Below are 9682 nucleotides of genomic sequence, written 5' to 3' on the forward strand. Positions count from 1 at the left end.
ATTGAACTTCATCCAAGTATTGTTTGGCTTGCATGTGTTCATCTAGTCCTTTTCTAGGTATTTTTTTGTCCTTGATTCCATGATTGGGTTCTTTTCACCAATCAGAAGTTTGTAGGAAGACATAGAAGTTACTTGTGGTGTAGGCAATACTGTAGAAATATAACAGTTCATGGGTTTTGAGGTAAGGGAAGCTTGTAATTTAATAATAATTTTCTGTTTTGAAATGGTTGCATGTTTGAATGATGCTTTGTTTGGTTATTTGGTGGATATGAAATATTGATGTTACCGCATGTTTGTTTGTATGTGATGGTGATTGATAAATGACATGAACTGGGTAGAAATAGGGTTGAACTTAAGTCTACAGTATTCTGCATAATTCTTTAATTGTAGCTGAGAGTCATTCGTGACCATTCGGTTTTTCTCTTGGTGTGTTCGGCCTTAACTAGATTCTTCTTCTGCAGAGTATCTCAGTTAATGACCAATCGGTCTTACATTGTTAGAATGGAAAATAGCGTTCGATCTAAATATATTTGTATATTTTCACTTAGTAGCCGACCTAGTTAAGGCATTCAATAGAATTTAAATATTCGATATTACACTCGTTTTCAATATATAAATAGATGTTATGCTATTTTCATTGTCGGACTTACATATATATTTTTATAAGTTTAGAGTGTTTGGTCATGTACTAAGTACTCGGTCTTAGCAGTGTTTGGTCTTGTACCAAGCACTCGGTCTCATTGTATTACTCAGTCATACACTTATGTTACGGTATTACTAGTGTTCGGTCTAAACTAATAGTGTTCGACCCAACTCAATAGTGTTCAACCTGAGCATTAAGTGTTCGGCCTAACTCAATAGTTCGGATCAAGTCAATAGTGTTCGGTCTAAGTCAGTAGTGTTCGGCCTAAACCAATAGTGTTTGGCCTAAGCCTTAAAGTGTTCAGCCTAAGCCCTAAGTGTTCGGCCTAAGTTAATGGTGTTTGGCTCAAGTCAATAGCATTCGGTCTAAGAGTCAAATATTCAATTTAACTTTAGTATTCGGGTGTTTTAGTGTTCAACCCAAAATAATGTTCGGCTCATGCTCGAGCCTTGTTCTTTAAACGACCGTTCGGTCATGTTCACATATAAGGAGTGTTCTCTCATTCGGTCTAGTTCATAAGGTGAGGTATAATGGGCTAACTTTGTGTGGCAGCTAAAGGGTTTCCCATGTTACGATAATCATGATGATTTTCCAGATTACCTCCCACGAGTGCACGAATGACACACTTGTTCTGACAGTCAGAGTAAAATGGTTGGTCACGTTTATGTGATAATTGTACATTTATGAAAAATATTATGTTTGTTTAAAATTGTATATTAACATGATTAATTAAATTACATTAGCTTACTCTTATTTTCCTGTTTTGTCATGTTCGTTCGGTCGTCCTTGTCACTATAATGATCACCCTGGGAGTGTGAGCAGAGTGTGCTGAAGGTACGTTGGAGCAAGCGCTGAGCAGTGAAGAAGACAGTTTTCTGACAAAGTTTAGGATTGTTCGGTCTAATACATTACTTGTATTACTGTTCGGTTTGTACTTGTAATTGTATCATGTTTTCAACAAAGTTTTAAATTTATGGTTATTTTAGGATAAGTGTAAATTAATTTTATTTTTTGTTCTATAATATTATAAATGAAAAGACTCTTAAATATAGTTTATAACAATATTTTTGGGACGTTAGAGTATATGAAGTGAGAAAATAAAAAATACGTTATCTCAATTTTTATATATTTTTATTTTGTTTTTTATTATTTTTTTCACAAATCAGTCTTCTAATCCCATTTGAATTGTACAAACAATGAAATATCTTATGCCAAAATTTGGACCTAATTTTTATATTTTTATATTTTGTTTTTCATTATTTTGACGTATCTTTTTTGTCAATTTTTTAAAATTAAAATAAACTTTTTTTTAGCAGAAGGAATAATTCATTTAAAAAAAAAACCTGATAAACTTTAAACTAAATCAATAGATGAATTGGTTAAAAAATTATTATTACCAATATAACTTATCTAATAGTACTTCATTCAAATTAATATACAAAAATATAGAAATAAAATCACTAAATGTATAACTCAAAATAAAAATTTAAACAAATAAATTCATATGAAAAAAAAATCAATGAATTCTTTACAAATAACACCAAGAAATCACATTAAAAAAATTAGAAAACAATATCAATACAATCTTTTATTCTATAATTATGCATTATGCAAATAAGAAAGATTCATATATCTCTTAATATAAATCTCTATTTCAAGTAAATAAAAACATATTAATATCTTTTAATTAAAATATATATAAAAAAAGGCTTATTTAATAGAATAAATAATATTTTTAGCAAGAATTATATAACAGAAGTTACTCTTGTTATAAATATAAAAAAAATAAAAATATTTAGATTGAATGAAAATCAAAAGAAAAATATTAAATTGTTCCGAGTACATTCCAAAATTTTGGTTCTTTTCCAAATTTATATTTTATAAAAAATAATAATACTTTGATACAATTATTTATTTTCACATAAAATAAGATATACAATTGAATTTCAATAGTAATTTTGTTCAATTGAACACATTACAGCTCAATAACATAATGATGTGTTAAATAAACATAAGCGTATTAAGATATAAAAGATAACTCACAAATTACAAATTATATGAATAAAATTAGTTTATTTACATTCTATTTATTTATATTTTAAAGAAAATAAAAATGTTGTGAAAAGAATATTAGAGTACATAGTCACTTTTCACATTCTCTTATTAACTATTATAATAATATTTTTTACAAATTATTGATTTGTTTGCTTCCAATTATGTATTTGAGAGTAAAGGAGGGATGTCATATCCCATAAATTCCTTAGTGGGAAACACATGTCACATTCTTCCAAGCTTCCCATGACAGTGGAAGACAAAATATATTTGCATTTAATTTCTCAACTATTGGAAATCGTGCGGCAGTAAAAGGAGGTGAGATGTGCAGTAAGTGGAATCTAAGTGGCAGCTCATGGAGTGCAGAAATTCAGAAAGTGGAAAACATGTGGTAGCATGGGACTCGACCGTTCGGTTTTTGGAGGTGGTATAAAAGCTGGAGTTTTAAATCTGGCATCATTTTCACTGCCTGCGATCTTCTTCTCCAAAACTTCAGAACTCCATTTTCTCCTCCTTCTCTCTAAAACCTCCACCTTTTCTCTAAGATTCCGACCATTTCCTTTCCTCCGATCATCAACTTTCTTTTAAAATAAATACTCTTGGTGTCAAGACCTTCACTTTGCACCGGTCCGATTTCCGTTCTGAACCGATAAGTGTTTCTGGCCGTTGAAGCTTCTTGGTATTCTTGCATGCAAGCACCCTTTAAGCTTGCAGGTGATTGTTAAACCGTTTCTCTAAAACCTGTTGTCTTGTAATTTGACTCTAGACCTTGGGAACATTAGAAGAGGTAGTCACTGCCAAAGGAACCTTAGAGGCCTAGCTGGAAATAGAGGTAAGGGAAGCTTATAAATTTAATTATGATTATTTTGTATGCATGATTTTGAGTTATGCTTGCTGAATTTATGATCTTGTTGTTGAGAAATGCATGTTTGATTTTTGGTATGAAATATGTCATAGAGTTATAAAACTTAGTGATAATATGAATCTGTAATTGAAGGGTCATTAGGACCGTTCGGTTTCCTCTTAAAACAATTGATATGGTATCTTTGTGTTGAAACTTAAATATCTTGTTTGGTTATCTGTTCGGAATTAACCATTAAAGGACGTCCGGTCTCGAAGTACTTGGTCATAAACTGAGTATTTGGTTTCATATTAACCATTTAGAACGTTCAGTAATACACTGAGCGTTCGGTCTATATTAAGGTTGTTTATTTAAAAGTGCTAGGTCTTATACCAGTACTTGAATTCTAAGAACGCCCGATCATAAACTATACGTTCGGTCATACAAGTGTTTAGTATTAGACTGACACTTTATTTCTGAAGCATTTGGCTTCATATTATTGCTATTAATTATTTAAGAACGTTCGGTCATAAACCAAGCGTTCGGTTTCACAAATATGATATTATGTTTGAGCATTTAGTCATAGACTAAGTACTCGGTTTGATATTAATTATCCTTCTTAGAAAAAAACGTCTGGTTTATAATATTACTTATTTGAAAAGTGTTCGGTCTTACACTGACACATGATTCCTCTCAGAGTGTTCGGTTTTGCACTGACACTCGTTTTATTGAAGAGAACTTCTGCTAGTCGTAAAGGCATTTGGCTAAAGTCATAAACTTGGTATTCGTTTCCTTCCAAGAATGACTTATGTTGTTTAGCATTCATTCTTCTTCATGAATAAGTCTACCTGTATTGTTTTCAAAAGGGTTCGGTTTTATTCTATGCTAGACCATTCGGTAACCTATTAAACTTCCTTGTTTTATTCAGTCTCTTGTTCTTTGACCGTTTGGTCACTTATTGAATCCCTTTGATACTTTGTTTCCTTATCACAGTTGGGTCAGTTTGTATTCGTACTATTTATAAGAAAAAGAAGTAAATGATGAATGAGTTTATTATGATTTAAGAGTATTCCAGGGAGGAATATCTCATGATTGGAATTGGATTGGTAAAGTATGATTGTGGCCAAAGGCTCAGGTTTTGACTTTATCCTGATATTCCGTGATTACGCCTTCTCAGGTAGAAAAGGGTAACTCATGCGTGGGAATGGCAGGAGGTCCTTTAGCTTAGTATTTCTATACAGAGGTGATTCCACTGGACTAACCTCGGGTGGCGGTCTGGAGTGTATCCCAGCCAGGTCCACCCGGGTGCAGAGAACGGCGAGCATACATGGTCATACCATCCGGACAGTGTCTAGAGGAATTGGTTATGATGATGATTCCCGTTCGATTCTTAAATGGAAATACTTAACTTATGATTTATTATTTGATATTGATGTATGTGATTTATGTGTATGTTTTGAAAATATATTGGAAATGATTAATTAAATTTACATAAGCTTACCCTTATCTGTTCTGTCTTGTCTATGTTGTCGTTCGGTATTTGACCGTCCGATTTGTTCTCTTCACTGCAATGATCATCCGTTTGGGTGTGAGCAGAGGGTGCTCTTGAAGATACTTTGGAAGATGCCCTGCAAACAGAACAACCCTTGGATGTGATGCCGGAAAATTGTGCAGGACCGTCCGATCTTTAGATTCGATTTTACTTTTGCTTAGAGTATGTAACCGTATGGTTCAGGTTTTGTAAGAACCGTTCGGCCTAGATATCCCTTTAATGTATCATTCGGTCTGGAACTTGTCATATGACTGTTCGGCCTTAAATTGTAAATGCTATCAGACTTCTATGTTGTGTTCTATTAGAATGGTATATGCAGTTGGTAAAAAGATGCACAATCAAGGTAAACGCAATATGATCCATGACTAAGAATATGCAGATGATTGAACAAGAAGAAGCAGAGAAGGAGAGATTTAGAATCTTACTCGTGCAAGAAGAAAAGTGAACAATATATTGGTTCAGGGAAATGCCCCTTTCGACAATCTTGAATGTTCCAGAGAAGAAGCAACAACGATAAATTGTAAAAAGTGTGTTACAGAGAAAGTAAACCAAAGATAAAATAAAAAGCTAAGGGAAGTGGGCCAGGCTTCCAAAACAGGCCCAATATAAGACAACTATCATCCCCCTTCAAGTTGGGAATAGATATCAGTCATACCGAGCTTGGATTTGAGATATTTAAAAGTAGATGGAACGAGAGGCTTGGTAAAGAGGTCAGCAACTTGCTCATTTGTTGAGATGGGAAGCAACTTTAAAAGACCATTGTTGATCTTTTCCCTTACAATGTGGCAGTCAATTTCTATATGTTTGATGCGTTCATGGAACACTTGATTGGTGGCAATCTGAATAGCTGAACTATTGTCGCAATAAACAATAGCAGGTTGGACAATGGATATGCAAAGGTCTTGAAGGATGTAAGTCAACCATTGTATTTCACAAGTAACATTAGCTAGAGCCCGATACTCAGCTTCAGAGGAACTTCTAAAGACAGTTTGTTGCTTTTTTGATTTCCAAGAGATTATAGAATTACCGAAGTAGATGGAATAACCAGTAATGGATTTTCTGGATTCAGGACAGGTAGTCCAGTCGGAATCACTATAAGCTTTCAACTGATGGATGCTATTATTTTGGAGGAAGATGTCGTTACCAGGACTGCCTTTTAGATAACGAGGGATGCGGTTTGCAGCTTGTTGGTGTATGGTGGTAGGAGCGGAGACAAATTGACTGAGATTGTTGACAGAAAAAGTGATGTCAGGTCTGGTGTTGGTGAGATATATAAGGCGTCCGATGAGTCTACGATAGGAAGAGGCGTCTTCATCATTGAGGAGGTCTCCTTCAGTAGTTAACCGAGAGGAATGTGCCATTGGTGTGGGCATAGGAGCACAATTAAGCATTCCAGCTTCTGTAAGGAGATCAAGGGTGTATTTTCTTTGACTAAGGTGAATGCCAGAACTATTTCGAGCGACTTCCAAACCAAGAAAGTAAGATCACCCAGATTTTTTATATGGAAGAGATTGTCAAGAGAAATGGTGATGTGTTGTATCTCGGTGGCGTTGTTGCCCGAAAGAACAATGTCATCCACGTAGATTAAGATGGCGGTAGTGTGACAATTATCATGTTTCAGAAAAAAAGAGTGATCAACATTGGAACGTATATAATTATTTGACAAAAGAAAAGTAGAAAGTTTATCATACCATTGACGGCCAGCTTGTTTCAACCCATATAAAGATCTTTGTAGTTTGCACACTTGATTTGGCTTTTGGATAAGAAGGCCAGGAGGAGGCTGCATGTAGACTTCTTCATGTAAGTCACCATGCAAAAAGGCATTGTTGACATCAAGTTGCTTTAAGATCCATTGATTAGAGGCAGCAATGGCAAGGAGAAGGCGTAAAGTAGTTAATTTGGCAACGGGGGCAAAGGTTTCAAGGTAGTCAAGGCCTTCAAGCTGAGTGTAGCCCTTAGCAACAAGACAGGCTTTGAATCTGTCAATAGACCCATCGGACTTGTGTTTTATTTTGTATATCCAACAACATCCAATAGGGTTTTTTCCTGGAGGAAGATCAGTAATGATCCAAGTTTTATTGATTTTTAAAGCTTTGAGTTCATCATGCATGGCTTGGGTCCATTGGGGAATTTTAGACGCTTCCTTGTAAATACGAGGTTCAACTGTGGAGGAAATAGATAGAATTGTGTGCCTGAAATCAGAAGAAAGCTTGTTGTAAGAAATAAAATCAGTAATAGGATATCTGGTGATATTGTGAGTTTGGAAATTCGTGAGGTATGCGGGAGGACGTTTGGAACGGGTTAAGCGTCTGATAATATCATTCTGTTCTTGAACATTAGTGACATCATCATTGAAGGCAGTTGGTGGATCAGGATCAGAAGTCTGGTGGACGTCCATGTTGTCCTCATTAGTGTTGGTGACATGATCATTGGGAGTGGGCACAAGAGAACGATTATTAGGAAAGTTAACATTGTCATAATCATGATGATAATTGTGAGGAATAGGCAGAGAAAGAGAGTTAGAGTCATGAGTATTATTGTGAGAGGAAGTATATGGAAAACAATTTTCATGAAACAACACATTACGAGAAATATCTATCTTATGATTTTGTAAGTTAAGAAACTGATAACCTTTTGTATGCTGTTTGAAGTCAAGGAAAACACCAGGAACAACCCTTGCATCAAGTTTCTTCCTGTTAGCAGCTAAGGTGAAGACATAACATAGACAGCCAAACACACGTAAAGCAGATATATCATAAAGCTTGCCATTTAATTTTTCATAGGGAGTAGCATGGTTAAGTAAAGGAGTATGCATGCAATTTATCAATAAGGTAGCATGTTCAGCAGCAAAACACCAAAAAAAGTAGGCAAATTAGCTTAAAATAGGAGAGAACGAGTAACATTCAACAGATGTTGGTGTTTTCGCTCAACAATACCATTTTGTTGTGGGGTTTCATTACAAGTGGTTTGATGGTTAATGCCTTTAAGTGAAAAGAAATTATGCATGACAAATTCAATTCCATTATCAGTACGTATAACTTTAAATGTTGTTGAAAACTGATTTTCTACATTAGTAATAAAATCAATAATGGTTTTTCTACCAACAGATTTATTACATGGGTATCAACCAAATGTATCGGGAGAAATCATCCACAATAGTAAAAAAATACTTAAAACCACGCATAGAAATAATATTACAAGGACCCCATATATCAACATGAATAAGATAAAAAATGTTCATTGTATTAGAGTTGCTATCATGAAAAGGTAACTTTTTTTGTTTAGCACGATGACAAGTATCACACATGTATGTAGGATGATGAACAATGAAAGGGTATTTAAGTTTGAGAGTATGTAATCTGATATCAGAAGGATGTCCTAATCTTAGATGCCATAGGCCAGTATCATTTACAGTATTGTTAACAGAACATACAGTGGGCATATTTGAGGAAAAATCTGAAACATATAGGCCATCAGTGAGTTTAACTATAGAAATCTTCTCTTTGGTATGAATGTCCTGTATAGTACAACCATGTAAAGAAAATGTCAATTCACAATTTTTGGAATATATCAGTTTGGATATTGAAATAAGGTTAAACGAAAATTGTGGGACATAGAGAACATCAAAGAGTTGGATCTTACGGTTGAGGTTAACAGTTCCAGAATACTCAGAATAGACAATAACACCATTGGGTAAAGCAATTTGAATGGGTTTAATTCTTTTATAAGAAGAAAAGCTTTTTAAAGAAACACTTATATGGTCTGTAGCTCCAGAATCGAGAATCCATTTATTTTTAAAGGATTTAGAGATAAGAGTAGGACTGATATTACCTGAAAAAGCTTGGTTAGCAGAAACAGAGCCAATGTGATGAACTTGGGCAGAAGTAGAAGAGTCGTTCAGATTGTGGTTTTTAAAGAGATTAGCCAGTATTTGAAACTGTTGTGATGTAAGACGAATGGATTCTGTATTGTCAGAATTGTTGTCTTTAGTATTTCCATTGTCTTCTTGAACAGATGTTTGATGAAGGGTAGCGATATCATGTTGAAGACTTGAAATGCGAGATAAGCTTCCTTGAGAAAACCTGTTCTTTAGATCAATCCAGATTTCTGAAGCCTTGTTAATCCATATTATACTCTGGCGAATGTTAGTAGAAACAAAATGGACAAGCCACGACACAACCATGTTATTCCCTCGAATCCAGGCAACGTGTTCGGGCTTATCGGCAGCAAGTGGACGAAGATTGTCAAGAACAAACTCAATCTTGTTTTTGGCACTGAGAGCAATCAACATTGAGCGACTCCAAGAATGGTAGTTGGTATCATCAAGAACGGGTGAGACAAGAGCAGTGGCCGGATTTTCACTTGGATGAATGTAGAGGTATCTGTTGGTTTCTGCCATTGCAAAGAGAACAAGGAGAAAGAAAGAAAAGGAAGAGAAAAAGAAAAAGAACAGAGAACGCGTAGCAGAGCCCTTCAAAGGAAGAGTTCTGATACCATATTAGAATGATATATGCAGTTGGTAAAAAGATGCACATTCAAGGTAAATGCAATATGATCCATGACTAAGAATATGCAGATGATTGAACAAGAAGAA

Source organism: Vigna radiata, chromosome 5, assembly GCF_000741045.1.
Source record: "Vigna radiata var. radiata cultivar VC1973A chromosome 5, Vradiata_ver6, whole genome shotgun sequence".
NCBI classification, from domain to species: domain Eukaryota; kingdom Viridiplantae; phylum Streptophyta; class Magnoliopsida; order Fabales; family Fabaceae; genus Vigna; species Vigna radiata.